This window comes from Bufo gargarizans, chromosome 3 (genome assembly GCF_014858855.1).
Source record: "Bufo gargarizans isolate SCDJY-AF-19 chromosome 3, ASM1485885v1, whole genome shotgun sequence".
Classification (NCBI taxonomy): domain Eukaryota; kingdom Metazoa; phylum Chordata; class Amphibia; order Anura; family Bufonidae; genus Bufo; species Bufo gargarizans.
The window spans coordinates 260379250-260394646 of record NC_058082.1 but is presented as its reverse complement, the minus strand read 5'-3'; the positions used below and the strand labels follow the sequence as shown (position 1 = coordinate 260394646).

At 45.0% G+C, this 15397-nt stretch overlaps 1 protein-coding gene across 2 annotated transcripts in view; it reads left to right on the top strand.

Moving 5' to 3' along the window:
• The first annotated feature begins 855 nt into the window (after nt 1-855).
• Nucleotides 856-15397, top strand: part of CAMKK1 (calcium/calmodulin dependent protein kinase kinase 1) — a 245382-nt gene continuing 230840 nt past the window's right edge. For both annotated transcript variants that reach the window (XM_044285140.1, XM_044285139.1), the window contains exon 1: nt 856-959. The gene's annotated coding sequence lies outside the window, so the exon portion shown is untranslated. The remainder of the gene's footprint in view (nt 960-15397) is intronic.

The following is a 15397-nucleotide window of genomic DNA, read 5'->3' as shown; positions in this document are numbered from 1 at the left end:
GGAATTGTATGCTTAGAGGGTTTGTCTGTGTGGGATTGTATGCTTAGGGGGGCTTGGCTGTGTGGGATTGTATGGGATTGTATGGAGGGGGGCTGCTGTGTGAGATTGTATGGAGGGGGGCTGCCTTGTAGGATTGTATGATCCTCCATACAATCTCACACAGCCCCCCCCCCCCCTCCTCCATACAATCTCACACAGCCCCCCCCCCTCCTCCATACAATCTCACACAGCCCCCCCCCCTCCTCCATACAATCTCACACAGCCCCCCCCCTCCTCCATACAATCTCACACAGCCCCCCCCTCCTCCATACAATCTCACACAGCCCCCCCCCCCTCCTCCATACAATCTCACACAGCCCCCCCCCTCCTCCATACAATCTCACACAGCCCCCCCCCTCCTCCATACAATCTCACACAGCCCCCCCCCTCCTCCATACAATCTCACACAGCCCCCCCCTCCTCCATACAATCTCACACAGCCCCCCCCCCTCCTCCATACAATCTCACACAGCCCCCCCCCCCCTCCTCCATACAATCTCACACAGCCCCCCCCCCTCCTCCATACAATCTCACACAGCCCCCCTCCATACAATCTCACACAGAATCCCCTTCCTACATAGAATTCGCAGCCCCTCCCCAGTATTCACATCCACCTCAGGCTCTCTCCCCCTCTCTGTGCTACAGACATCGCCGAGCAGCCACCCCGGACCTTCCTACTCTGCAAACAGTCGGCCAGTGCCTGTAATAGCAGAGCTCGCCGGCTGCCGACCCACGTGACCTCGGGATGTCACGTGATATTGTGACGTCAGTAGGTCCTTACGGAGACTAGTATTTAGCCTTTACCATTGGTGGAGAGGCTAGAGTTGTGGAGCCAGTGTAAGCACAGAGGCACATTGACATGTATAGCCGGGGAGAGGGCAGGCTGCAGAACCCGGTGCGGGTACACGGCAGCTGCACAGGTGAGACTTACCTCTGTTATTACTTATGCATGGCCGGGGTTCGGGGCTCCTCTGCAGTGCTTATTCGGAATTCGCTGTGTGTACCAGCCAGGCAATAGATGGAGCGCAGCACCGAGCTGGGAATGCATGTGTGTATTCTGCAGCACAGACACATTGGATACAGTATGTGTGTGCTGTATTGCAGGTGGATCCTGTATACCTGTCTATTGCTGCTATCTCATCATGTAGAGTATAACACTACAATCAGATGGAAAGTTGTAGTGATGCAGCAGAGCTGAGCACACTGTACTACTGGCAATGGGAGCAGTAGAGTGTAATCTGTAGGAGGGCTGTGTCCTATTGCTAGATCATGGCAGATGATCCTCCTCCAGATGCTTTAATAAACTTGTTAGTCCGGTTACCATTAACCCCTGGATTCCCAGTTGCATTGTTTTTCTAGGGACAGCTCATTGCGGCAGAGGAGGATCATGTCATCATCCTTCTGGTGTAGTCCTGGCTATTCAGGCTAATTGCTCTACTTCCTAGAAGGGGTGGATGAGGGGAGTTGTAGTAGACAAGTCCTATTGATCTGCTTTGTGGATCCTCCCTGACGTGTTGCTGTTTTGGTGCAGAGCTCTGCTTTTTGGCTTTCTGCGCTACAGATAAAGCTGCCCATACAGGAACAAGTCTTTGGGAGAAGGGTCACAATTATTCATGCATGGTTAGTGGTGCTGACGGTATATTGTCTATATTATTCTGACGGAGGAGGCGACAATAAGATATGGATATAGTAGCCATACAGGGAGACCTGTGTAGGTATTATATTCTCATAACCAGTTCTAGATTGTTGTATATTTCAAGGCATGGAGGAATGTTCTGACCATCACAGACTGTGATTTACAATAGAGAAATAAATCTGTCCATAGTCAGTAAATCAGACGTGTGCTGGCCATGTTCTCCATGGAGATAACACCTATCCATTGGTTTTAATGTGTTTATTGATCTATACTTGTGGGTCAGTGGTAAAACAATGTAAGTATGCAGTACTTTGGTCTGTAATGCTGATCAAACATCACCCATTGAAGTCCATAGGTCAGATGATTTTCACTGACCATTGCTAGGAGATGCTCTAGAAATCCCTTTTTCAGCCTAGCAGTGGATGTGGAATACGAATGATGGCAAAAACAGACCTATGGACCAACAGTCCCTTCACAGACACCGTCAAAGGGGAACCACTGACTGAAATCTGATCCTAGGGAAGATTGATCCTGATTTCTGCTAGGAAGAAGTGGCAGGGGTGGCCCACTACGCCCAAGTTGTCCTGCTTATTTTTCAAAAGGCTTTTAAAAAATAAGGTCTGGGATTTGTCTGCTATAGTCAGTGCCTCCATTTGTATGTCATTGCCCTAGTTATGAGTAGGTAAATGATTCATGGTATTCTATAAATTGCCGAACCTTTATGGACAGTCAGAGTTCTCCATTAGTAGAATTTCTGACATAATTCTAGCGCTGCGTAAGTGCAGGAATGAGTGGTATGCCAGTGCGACTGTCTCATAGAAAATGCTTATTCAGTGGATCCTTGGATTGTTTAAGTCTACATACTTTTCTACTTTAAAGAAACCAGTCAGTTCCATTCACCTGACTGGAGCTTGCAGAAATCCACGTGCTTGTCGCCAAAATAACCCCATTCAGATGAATGGAACTGATTTTCAGTTGCGGAAATTTCTGTAACAAAATCTGGCGTGTGTGAAGGCATCCCAGTACTCTGGAACATTCCTAATTATAATTTCCTCCAAACGTTTAGGGAGCCTTCACACGCTGCAGATTTTTGCAACTGAAAATCAGTTCCATTCATCTGAATGGGGTTGATCTGACGACAAGCACAGGGATTTCTGCAAGCCCCAGTTAGGTGAATGGAAATGATTTTTTAGTCACAGAAAATTTCTGCAACTAAAGCCTCATTTGCACGTCCGTGTTCAAATCCGTGAGAAGGTGGTCAGTGATACATCCGTGAAGCTGTCCGTGATGGGTCTGTGTGTCCGCTTTGTGCTATCTGTGTTGCATCAGTGTTTTACTGACCCTGCACATCTGAAAAATAATTTTTAAAGCATCTCTTTAATGATCCCTAAAACACGGATGGCATTTGTGCTGCAGCCGTATCTTTTACGGAACCATAGACTATAATGGGAGCGATGGATCAGTGAACACGGACAAAATAGAGCATGCGTCTGTGCTAAAAACACGGACCCACAGACCGTGAACACACTGATGTTTGAAAACACATATTAAAATGAATGGGGACGTGTGCTGTCCGTGGAGAACACGTACAGCGCGCGTCCGTAGAACACTGACGTGTGAATGAGGCTTAAGTCTGCCGCATGTGAAGGCACCCGTACACTAGGGCTAGACAATGACTTAGGTCTATATCGGTCAACCAATCCATGTGTGTCAGACGTTGTATTGCGGTGGAACACCTCTGCGTCAAGACTTTATTGCAGTTGCACTTTCACTGCCGAGTGTGCACACTGGCCCTTATAATATCTTGGGAAGAATGAAAAAAGTTAGAGAGCGGAGGTTGCATGAAAGTCGGGCTAGGTTCACACACAGAAAATGATGTGTGTGCTGAAAAAACTATGCCCGATAAGAAGGTAATCTGCCTCTGAGAACTCCTGGGGCGCTGTAATAGTAGCATTTTGAACATGTATTGTTCCTTGTAAAATGGCTTTTTTACCCCGTGTAAGGGCTCATACCCATGAACATGTCCTATCTTTTTGCGAAGTGAAGGCGCACGGATCTGAAGCCCACAGAAAAACTACAAAGCTCTTCCGTGGGCTCATGCCCACGAATGTAAGTGCTCAGTGCTGTGGATGCGGACCCATTCACTTGAATGGGTCCGCATCCGCAAGATATGGCAAAAGATAGGACATGTCTTATCTTTGGCGGTGTGGAGGCACGGACCCAAAAGCCCACAACAACGCTTCGTAGTGTTTCTGTGGACTTTAGATCCGTGCCTCTGCTCCACAAAAAATACAACCTGTCCTATCTTTGGCTGTATCTCGCAGATCGTGGACCCATTCAAGTCAATTTGTCAGAATCTGCAACACAGAGTGCATTTGGCCAGCGCCTGTAAATTGGCGGATCCGCCGTTTCGGGTCTGCAATATGGGCACAGAGCTCTTACATTCGTAGGCATGAACCCTAAGACGCATTTTTTTTGTGGACTCATTGGTACCCATACACTAGTCTTGATCTCTCTGCACTGGCGTGAGATGCACCTACTATATTAAGAGGCAGATGCCTAGTTTCTGACGAAAGTATAAATAACCCCTTTAATTAGGGATGAGCGAATTGACTTTGGATGAAATTACAGTATTAGAATGTATTGGCTCCGATGAGCCGAAGTTATTACTTCGCGAAACGAACCCGAGTTTTTTTTTTAATATAATTGTTTGAACCCGAGTTTTACAGTACAAATTAATTTATGAAGTTATTGCGCAAAGTGTCCCGAGACTTCGCAAAGCAATAACTTCGGCTCATCGGAGCCAATACATTCTAATACTGTACGGAGCTCCTGCTCCATACAGTATTAGGACAAAGTTTTATGTGAATCGACTTGGGATGTTTTATCCGAAATTGATTCGCTCATCCCTACCTTTTAATATCTAATCTTCCAATGTAACATTTGTAAATTGTCAGTTTATATTTTTAATGACAACCAATTTTAGATGAATACTGTATGTACTAACTCCTGAAATATGAGCTTTTAAAGGGGTTGTCCCACAATTGCTTCTTGGATCTAAGCTGCCCGGTGCTTAAGCAGCTCCTGCAAGTCCAACATTTCTAAACCCTGGCTGTTATCGCTGGGTGGAACTTATATAGCTGCTTTTTTCAGATGAATTGAGTCGTTGTGCCTGCCAGGGTGGGACGTTCATGATGACCATCTTGTCACTGATGTCATCATGGAGGTGTGAGGGAGGCCTCAGGGAGCAATGTATAGCCCCTTAAGGACACCTTTTACCACTCCTTCTTTAACCTTTTATGTGCCTTTCGTATCACATATCGATAGCGCTTAGCAAAATACCTCAGAAAGACAAGCCTAAGCACTTATCGCTGCCTACTGTGTACGTTACTTAAACGATTGTCCCTGATTAAGACTTGTTTTATTGATCTTAATAAAACGAAAACAGGTTTTAAAAAAAAAAAAAAAAATTCGTCCAATGACATACTGAGTTTGTAATGCAAATGTACAAGGCTTTAATCCATTTTCATGACTTGATAATCTGAGTCTTGTATGCTAACAAGTGCTTCTGTTAATGTTTTAATTGACCTGGTGCTGCATGGTCCTCATTACCATTCATGATCAGCCTTCCTAGAGATTGTCACCTAAGTCAGGAAAAATCAATTAAGTGGTCATCTTCTGCTCATTATCCTGCGGTTGCTTCGTTTCCATTGTATGTTCTAATGGAAGGATCAGGTGCATACCTATCACATCAGCGGTCTCTGGAGCCCAGCCAAGTGCCTGCTCCAACCACGGAGCAACGTCTGCCTCATCACAACTATGGCCAACATTATTCAGAGATTAGACCCCAATAGCCTGTCACGTCTTTTTATAATTTGTAAGATTTTCCAGTGTTTTGTTTGGGCAGAAGGTTTTGACATTAAGAGTGGAGAATACTGAGGCATCATTACTAGCAATACATCCTTTTGAAAATGTCATCCTAGTTCTGTATGACCTTGTGCAATCTGATACATCTTTGTTCCAGAGGCTGAGAAGCGAGACTGTGCTCTCAGCTGGGCGAGGGATTTTATTGGACATGAAAAATGTTAAGTATCGAGGAAAATTCCCAGTTAAATAATTATACTGCTGAAAGTGAATACGCTCAGCTATGAGAAACAGTTGAGAGATTTCAGCTTGGAGCAGTGTGGATTCCAGATTTTTCTACAGCCTCTGGGACACAGCCCCACTGTTTCTTCAGATAAATGTTACGATGTTCTTATTTTAATGTGTACCTCCAGTTATAAACGGCTTTCCATAAATCAATAGTATAAGCTAAGATCAGAAACTTCATAGCTAAAACCTGTCTAGAGCAGGGGTCAGTAATATCAGGCAATCCAGCTGTTGTGAAGCTACAACTCCCAGCATGCAGGCTTATGCAGCTGTTCACAGAACTCTCATAGAAGTGAATGCAGCATGCTGGGAGTTGTAGTTTCACAACACCCGGAGTGCTGGAGATTGCTGACCCCTGATCTAGAGAGAATAGAGGGACAATAAGGACTATGAGAGTGGGGAGGAGGAATAATGAGCTTCTGGCAGGACAAAGAACCAAACATCCGAAGTCGATTCACATAAAACTTCGTTCTAATACTGTACGGCGCAGGAGCTCCGTACAGTATTAGAATGTATTGGCTCCGATGAGCCGAAGTTATTGCTTTGCAAAGTCTCGAGACTTCACGCAATAATGTCATAAATTAATTTGTACTGTAAAAAACCTTGGAACCAAACCTGAGTTTGTTTGTTTTTTTACAGTACAAATTAATTTATGAAGTTATTGCGCAAAGCCTCTCAAGACTTCGCAAAGCAATAACTTCGGCTCATCTGAGCCAATACATTCTAATACTGTAAGGAGCTCCTGCGAAGTTTTATGCGACTCGACTTCGATTGTTTCATCCAAAGTCGATTCGCTCATCTCTAGTTATGGCCACATGGTCAGTTTTCTGCATGTGGTTTTGGGAACTGTGGTAATGTGTACAGTGCCGGAAGGTGTGTATATCCCACCCACCCAGATACCTCAGCTGGGTGAGATAACTAAAATCCAGAAAGCAGTGGTTTCAGCAAAGTGTAGTTTGCTGAGACAGTTTTGTCTACATTTTGTTCTGGGCTGGATTTTATTTGGACTGGTGGATAGGTTTGGTAGTGGGATCTGCCAGTCCACACCCTTCCATTTCATGTATTGCCTTTCGCTGAGGAGATCGCAGATGGCCTGCTGTTGTAATCATGGAGGGATAAAACAACCCTCTGTGTATGACAGACAGCGAGAGAGATTTTGGAAAAGAATCCTGCATAGGCTCTGTGTGGTCTCAGTCAGGAGGGCTGAGGGGCCACGAAACTGTGTGAAAGCCTGAAATTTGGGGGCCCAGCGATGCCTGCGGAAAGATGGTCGCACGGTAAGAGTTTGGAGGACTTCTGGACCATAATCCCCCAAAGGTACTGGGGTGGTCACATCCTGGAGGCTGCTGGACCGTTTGGCTGAGGAAAGCTGGATCTAATTCCATGTGTGAACTGCGCTCTATAGGTGAGGATAGAGACAACCTATGTATTAAAATAGTGCCGAGACGGGCAGGTGTTTATTTTTGTTTTATGTTTATGCTGGTGCTGAAGTACCACAATAAAGCACCATTTGGACTTTAACCCTATTGTCAGAGGAGAAGTCTGTGATTGCGACTCCCTGAGAGAGAACGATCCCTTAACCAAAACCAGGAGTGGTTTCAAAAAAGAGGTCGTATCTATCCTTTATACTTTCTCTCCTTTCATCATCCACTCATGCTTTTGGTTTCTAAAACTGCATCAGGAAACCTGACCGTGTCGTCATACCCTTACAGATTTAGAAGTTCAGGAAGTTCAAATTGCTACTTCTTTGTATGGGTTTTATATGGAACACGTTTGGTCCTGTTTCTGGTCCAACCATGGCTTCCTTGCTCTGCCTCCTAAAGAACTGTTGCTAAAATATAAAGGGAATGTCATGGTTTTACCTTCTACCTACCTACAATGTTCAACTGGCACAGAATAAACATACAGTATTCTGTACGATCTATATTACGATAATCTCTATGAAGCATGCAAGTAGGGACGTTGGAGTTTACTATTTCGTCTCCTTATTGTTGCTGCTTGCTTCTACTATTTGGCTGCTTGTTTTGACAAGTTAAGATTAAGGAGGGTCAGCTACAGCCTGTGGCCATCAACCTGTTTTCAAGCTGCAGGTTCCATCATGATTTATTTTTTTATTTTTTTTTAGGCTGCTTTCACGTGAGCAAGTTTTCTGCGCGGGTGCAATGCGTGACGTGAACGCATAGCATCCGCACTGAATCCTGATTGATTCAATTCAATGGGTCTGTGTACATGAGAGTTTTTTTTTTTCTTCACTCATCAGTTCTGCGTTGCGTGAAAAATGCAGCATGTTCTATATTCTGCGTTTTTCATGCAGCCCTGGCCCCATAGAAGTGAATGGGGCTTCAGTGAAAAACACATTGCATCCGGAAGCAAGTGTGGATGCAATGTGTTTTTCACTGATGGTTGCTAAGAGATGTTGTTTGTAAACCTTCAGGTTTTTATTGCGTGCTTGAAAAACGCATTGCACCCGCGCGAAAAAACTGAACGCAATCACAGACAAAACTGACTGAACTTGCTTGCAAAATGGTGCGAGTTTCACTGAACGCATCTGGACCTAATCCGTCACGCTCGTGTGAAAGGGGAATTAGAATCTTGTCTTGTACTTCCAGCAATCTTAAAAGATTTGTCCTTTATGTTGTGTATTTGGGTGCCTGACTTGTGGTGTGAACTGGCACAATAACCCTATTAGCGTTCCTGCCCGTTCATACGCTTCTTCAGCCAGCACTGCAGAGTAACAGAGGACTCACATTCAGTGCATCATATTTTCAATAACCACTTTTTTGGTGTGAAGGATATAAACTTTGACACTATTTATTAGGGATCGACCGATTATCGGATTTACCGATATTATCGGCCGATATTCAGGTTTTTGACCGCTATCGGTATCGGCATCTATTTTGCCGATATTCCGATAGCGTATGGGGAACACAGATCGCGCTGCTGACAGCGCTCTCCGTGTTCCCTCTGCAGCACAGGGGAGAAGGAAGCAGTGTCTCCTCCCCCTATGCTGCTGCTGCCGCCGCCAATGAAAGGACAGGGGACAAGAGGAGGGGAGGAGCTATGGCCACTGCGCCACCAATGAAGCTTTATCTCTCATTTATTCTCATACAGAAGGCGGGAGCTGCAGTATCACATAGCCGGCTTCGGGCCTCTATGAACTGTAGCTGCGATCTGCGGTAGTTAACCCCTCAGGTGCCGCGGATCGCAGCTGTAGCTCATAGAGGTCGGGAGCCGGCTATGTGATACTGCAGCCAGCTCCCGCCTCCTGTATATGAATAAATTAGAGATTAAGCTTCAATGGTGGCGCAGTGCGCCCCCCCCAAGCCCAGTATTAGACATTGGTGCAGCCCCCCCCCAACCCCAGTATTAAGCATTGGTGGCGCAGTGCGCCCCCCCTCCCCCCCAGTATTAAGCATTGGTGGCGCAGTGCGCCTCCCCCCAAGTCCCCCCAGTATTAGGCATTGGTGGCGCAGTGCGCCCCCCCCCCCACCCCCACCCCAGTATTAAAAACATTGGTGGCGCAGTGTGCCCCCCCCCACAGGATCCCCTCTCCCCTGCTCCTCCGATCGGAGCCCCAGCAGTGTAATGCTGGGGCTCCGATCGGTTACCATGGCAGCCAGGATGCTACTGAAGCATTGGCTGCCATGGTAAGCTCCATGCTGCTGTGTGCACAAAGCACAGAGCAGCAGGGACAGTATAAGCTCCTATTCACCCTGATGGAGATCTATCAGGGTGAATAGGACAAGGGGGCTAAAAGTTAGTAAAAAAAAAAACTAAAAAAAGAAAAGTTACAAAAATAAAAATAAAACACCAAAATATTAAGTATAAATGAAAAAGAGATTTACAAAAAAATACACATTAACAATAAACATTAATTTTCAGCAGATTTGTGGGAATTTTTATTTAAAAAAAAAAAAAAAGAAAATTCCCAGAATATCGGTATAAATTATCGGCTATCGGCCTGAAAGTTCACAAAGTATCGGTATCGGCCCTAAAAAATCAATATCGGTCGATCCCTACTATTTATAAGCTAAAACCATTCAGGCTTCCTGTGAAGACTCTATAGGGTGAGCTGTAAACATGCTCTCTCCAAAGTTTAGTACTGTAAGAAGATAATATCGATGTTTAATGGCATATTTTTTGTGTAAGATTTGTTCTCCCATTGTGCCCCCTATTTAAGCCCCTTTTTACACGGGCGAGTTTTCCGCACGGGTGCAATGCGTGCACCCGCACTGAATCTGGACCCATTCGCTTCTATGGGGCTGTTCACATGAGCGGTGATTTTCACGCATCACTTGTGCGTTGAGTGAAAATCGCAGCATGCTCTATTTTGTGTGTTTTTCACGCAACGCAGGCCCCATAGAAGTGAATAGGGCTGCGTGAAAAAACGCAAGCATTCGCAAGCAAGTGCAGATGCGGTGCAATTTTTCTTTTTTTTTTTCACGCACGGTTGCTAGGAGACGATCGGGATGGAGATCCGATCATTATTATTTTCCCTTATAACATGGTTATAAGGGAAAATAATAGCATTCTTAATACAGAATGCATAGTACAATAGGGCTGGATGGGTTAAAAAATAAAATAAAAAATAATTTAACTTGATCGCGCAGCCCGGCTTCTCTTCTGTCTTCATCTTTTGCTGTGCACAGGAAAACGACCTGTGGTGACTTCACTGCTCTCATCACATGGTCCATCACATGATCCATCAAAATGGTAAAAGATCATGTGATGGACCATGTGATGAGCGCAGTGACATCATCAAAGATCCTTTTCCTCACAGAAGAGATGCCGGCTGAGCGAACAAGTGGATTAAGTTGAGTTTTTTTTTAACCCCTTTAGCGCTATTGTACTATGCTTTCTGTATTAAGAATGTTATTATTTTCCCTTATGACCATGTTATAAGGGAAAATTAATACAATCTACACAACACCTAACCCGAACTTCTGTGAAGAAGTTCGGGTTTGGGTACCAAACATGCTGATTTTTCTCATGCGCGTGCAAAACGCATTTAAATGTTTTGCATTCGTGCGGAAATATTGCGCATTTTCCCGCGACGCACCCGCATCTTATCCGGCCCAAAAACATGACGCCCGTGTGAAAGAGGCCTAATAGTTCACATCTCCGTTTCATTTTCTGTTCTACTGATCCGTTAAAAGAACAGAAAAAAAAACTGCATCCTGTTGCGCACGTGACATGCGTTTGAGCCATTCCTGTAGTTTTTTTTTTTTTTAGATGCAAAAAAAAGTACTGCATGCAGGACTTTTTTCCATTAAAAAATAGTCAAATGTGCAAATATATATATCAGGGGTGGTCAACCTTACGTACACAAAGAGCCAAAAAACAACATCATATGACTACCAGGAGCCACAAGCTATACAATGACACACGAGTCACCGTATTTTTCGCCCTACAAGATGCACCTAGTTTTTCACAAAGAAAAATAAGATAAAATAAATATTTTTCATCCGATCTGAGGTCTGCTAAAATATTTTATTTTTCATTAGAAGAGAAAAATACAAAAAATATATTTTTCAGACCTCAGATCAGACTCCTAAATCAGATCCCCCAATCCTAATCTCACCTACAATAAGATCCCTAAACCTCATCAGACCTCCAAATCTGACCCCCAAAATAAGACCCCCAATGCTCGGATCAGGCAACACAAATCAGACTCTGTGTCAGACCCCCAGTGCTCAAATCCCCCCCTCATGCTCAGATCTGACCCCCCCCATGATCATACCTGACCAACCCATGCTCAAACAAGACCCCCATGATCAGATCTGCCCCCATGCTAAAATCTGAACCCTCATGCTCCGATCGTCCCACTCATGGTCAGATCAGACCCCCATTGTCCAGATCAGCCCCCCCCCCCCCCCTCCATGCTCAGATCAGAACCTCCCATGCTAAGATCAGACCCCCATGCTCAGTTCTATAATTTAAAAACTATATCTTCCCTTCTGATCAGGCACTGGGCTCCTGCTACTCTGCAGGTCTGACACGCTCTCCACTGTGACCTGATGAGCACAACATCAGGTCATAGTGCGTGTCTCCACGTACTACATTCGCACACTGTGTGCATCAGGACGTAGTGAAGAGTGAGCTGGAACTGCAAAGTAGTAACAGTGCCTTATCAGGAAAAAAGATCTGAGCATGGGGTGGAGAGTGAGCCGGCCTGACTGCTTCCTGGCTATGCAGCTAGAGCCTCACTTGAAGAAGCAAAGAGCCACAGGTTAGCCACCCCTGATATATATCATAATTTAACTCTACCTAAGGCTACCTCTGAACACAACGTGTTACCTAGGGGGTAACATCTGCATGGAGTTTGCATCCCTGTGTCGTCCCCATGTATTTGGTTACTTCAGTTTCCTCCCACGCTCCAAAAATAAACTGGAAACTTTGGCTTCCTATGAAATTGAAGGAATGATAACGATTTCTGTACAATGCGGCAGAATGTGTTGCAGCTATATAAGGAACATAAATAAATAAATAAAATGGGAAAGAGGCGTATCATTTATACTGCTAAAAAGGAACAAAAAGCGTGACGATAAGGAAAACATGTTAATACACCTCATTCTATTATTGTTATGTTATAGGTGTGAGAAAAGTACATTTGCTAATGTCCTTGGCCGTGGCCACCTACTCATTCTAAAGTTATGTCATTCTAATGAGGGTACTTTCACACTTGCGGCAGAGGAATCCGGCAGGCAAAACGTATGCCAACTGATGGCATTTTAAGACTGATCAGGATCCTGATCCGTCTTACAAATTCATTGCAAGAACGGATCCGTCTGTCTGTTTGTCATACGGACAAACGGATCCGTTTTTATTTTTTTTTATTTTTTTTTTGGTCTGCGCATCCGATATTTTGAATGCCGGATTCGGCACTAATACATTCCTTTGGAAAAAAAATGCCGGATCCGGCGTTCAGGCAAGTGTTCAGTTTTTTGGGCCGGAGATATAACCGTAGCATGCTGCGGTATTATCTCCGTCCTGAGCAGTCAAAAAGAAGAACTGAAGACATCCTGAACGGATTGCTCTCCATTCAGAATTCATGGGGATAAAACTGATCAGTTATTTTCCAGTATAGAGCCCCTAGGGCGGAACTCTATGCCGGAAAAGAAAAACGCTAGTGTGAAAGTAGCCTGATTAAATGTAGAAGACAGTTTTTTGTGATGGTAAGGTGTTCTGCACATTTTTTTTTCTCCACTGGCCAAACCCATGATATTTTTTGAGCCGCAGTTTATGGTAATACAGCAGACTTAAAGTTGCGTTCAAATAAAGCATGTACATTTTGTATCAAAATAGCACATTTTGGGGCAGATTTACTAAGCCTGAAATTAAATGACGTAAACTTAGACTGGTTGTCTGGACCTGCACCATATTTGTCACAGGGGCTCAGCCTGGATAATAAGTCTGGTGCAGGGGGAGACACAATGGTCTAACTCTGTACCAACCAATGGTTGGCACAATTTTGTTGATAACTGCTGCCTGTTGGATCAGGTCCATATTATAATGAAACCACACCCCCTTGTGGTAAGCCACACCCTTTAATGAGACTGGGAACTTAAAGTGGCCTGGGGGGGGGGAGGGAGGGAGTAAAAGTGGCCCCATATTGACAGAAGGCAAGACCAAAACAAGTAGGTGAGCCCAGCAGTATCATACTGCGGCACAAAATAGCAGAGCCGAATACTGCAGCTCAGCACAATATACTAGCCCTGCAGAACCGAATACCATAGTGCAGCACAAAATACCTCCCCAGTAACCGCCACTCTGTGGTGGCCAGCACCAGGTGCCATGTTCTGTCCTCCCACTCTGGTTGCCACAGTGGAATTCAAGAGTAAGGAGGGGAGCGTCAGATCATTACTGACCTGGCTGGCGGTCTTGTGGAGGGCTCAAGTGGCCCCTGGGCATCTGGGAAGTTTTCCTGTCTATGGCCAATCCGTCCCTGTTGACAAGCTAGATGGAGAGGGTTTCTCAAGAACTATATGTACCAAATTGCACCAAAAAATGCGTCACATTGCACTAAGTTGCAGCACAGGTTACGACAAGAGTAAATGTGAGCCTTTCTTTGGGTCTTGGTGAAAATAGGCCACAGTTAATGAGAAAAGCTTGAAAGCTGAAACTGGCCATATCAGAGGGATACAGATGAATAGTATTGATCCTGCTGCTTGGCATCTACTCCGATAATGTATGTTACCATGCTAATGATTGTCTGAAACATTCCACTTGGAATTGAATCCATTGATTTGCACTGCCTACTGCAGGGAACAGATTTGAAGCTGTCAGGAGACATTATTCAATGTGAATAGAACTCCTTATTTAGTACACTTAGGCTACTTTCACACTAGCGTTCGATCGGATCCGTTCTGAACGGATCCGATCGTAATAATGCAGACGGAGGCTCCGTTCAGAACGGATCCGTCTGCATTATATTAGCTAAAAAAAGCTAAGTGTGAAAATAGCCTGGGACGGATCCGTCCAGACTTTCAATGTAAAGTCAATGGGGGACGGATCCGCTTGAAGATTGAGCCATATTGTGGCATCTTCAAACGGATCCGTCCCCATTGACTTACATTGTAAGTCTGGACGGATCCGCACGGATCCGCACGCCTCCGCACGTCCAGGCGGACACCCGAACGCTGCAAGCAGCGTTCAGCTGTCCGCCTGTCCGTGCGGAGGCGAGCGGAGCGGAGGCTGAACGCCGCCAGACTGATGCAGTCTGAGCGGATCCGCTCCATTCAGACTGCATCAGGGCTGGACGGCTGCGTTCGGGTCCGCTCGTGAGCTCCTTCAAACGGAGCTCACGAGCGGACCAGCGAACGCTAGTGTGAAAGGAGCCTTAGAAAGCAGTGCGTCGGTCATTCCTGCTTGAGTCTTAAAGGGAACCTGTCACGGGGATTCTGTGTATAGAGCTGAGGACATGGGTTGCTAGATGGCCGCTACCACATCCGCAATATCCAGTCCCCATAGCTCTGTGTGCTTTTATTGTGTAAAAAAACTATTTTATACATATGCAAATTACCCCGAGATGAGTCCTGTCCCTGACTCATCTCGCGTACAGGACTCATCTCAGGTTAATTTGCATATGTATCAAATCTTTTTTTACACAAAAGCACACAGAGCTATGGGGACTGGTATTGCGGATGTGCTAGCGGCCATCTAGCAACCAATGTCCTCAGCTCTATACACAAAATCCCAGTGACGGGTTCCCTTTATGGTCGTACAGAGGGTAGTTAACTGCGGCATCTTCTTTACAATATCCTCATGCATACATCATCTGATCTAATGAAATGTCTTTATAGATGGGATATGAGAACAGTTAATCCTATAGCACACTGTGAAATGTATGTAGTGCATGTGTATTTCTGGGCGCTTTATCTTAACAGATATTGTTTGTACTGTTGAGATTTATCTTGGCCCTTCTATTATAACATAAGTATCAATTAACACCTTGTTAATATCACAGTAGACTTAAGTAATACGATAAGGATTTAACTTTTAATCAGCTGTAACAACTGATGCCAACCTCACTTCACATTACAAAGGGCATTGATGCTGTCGGCCGTGCCCTGC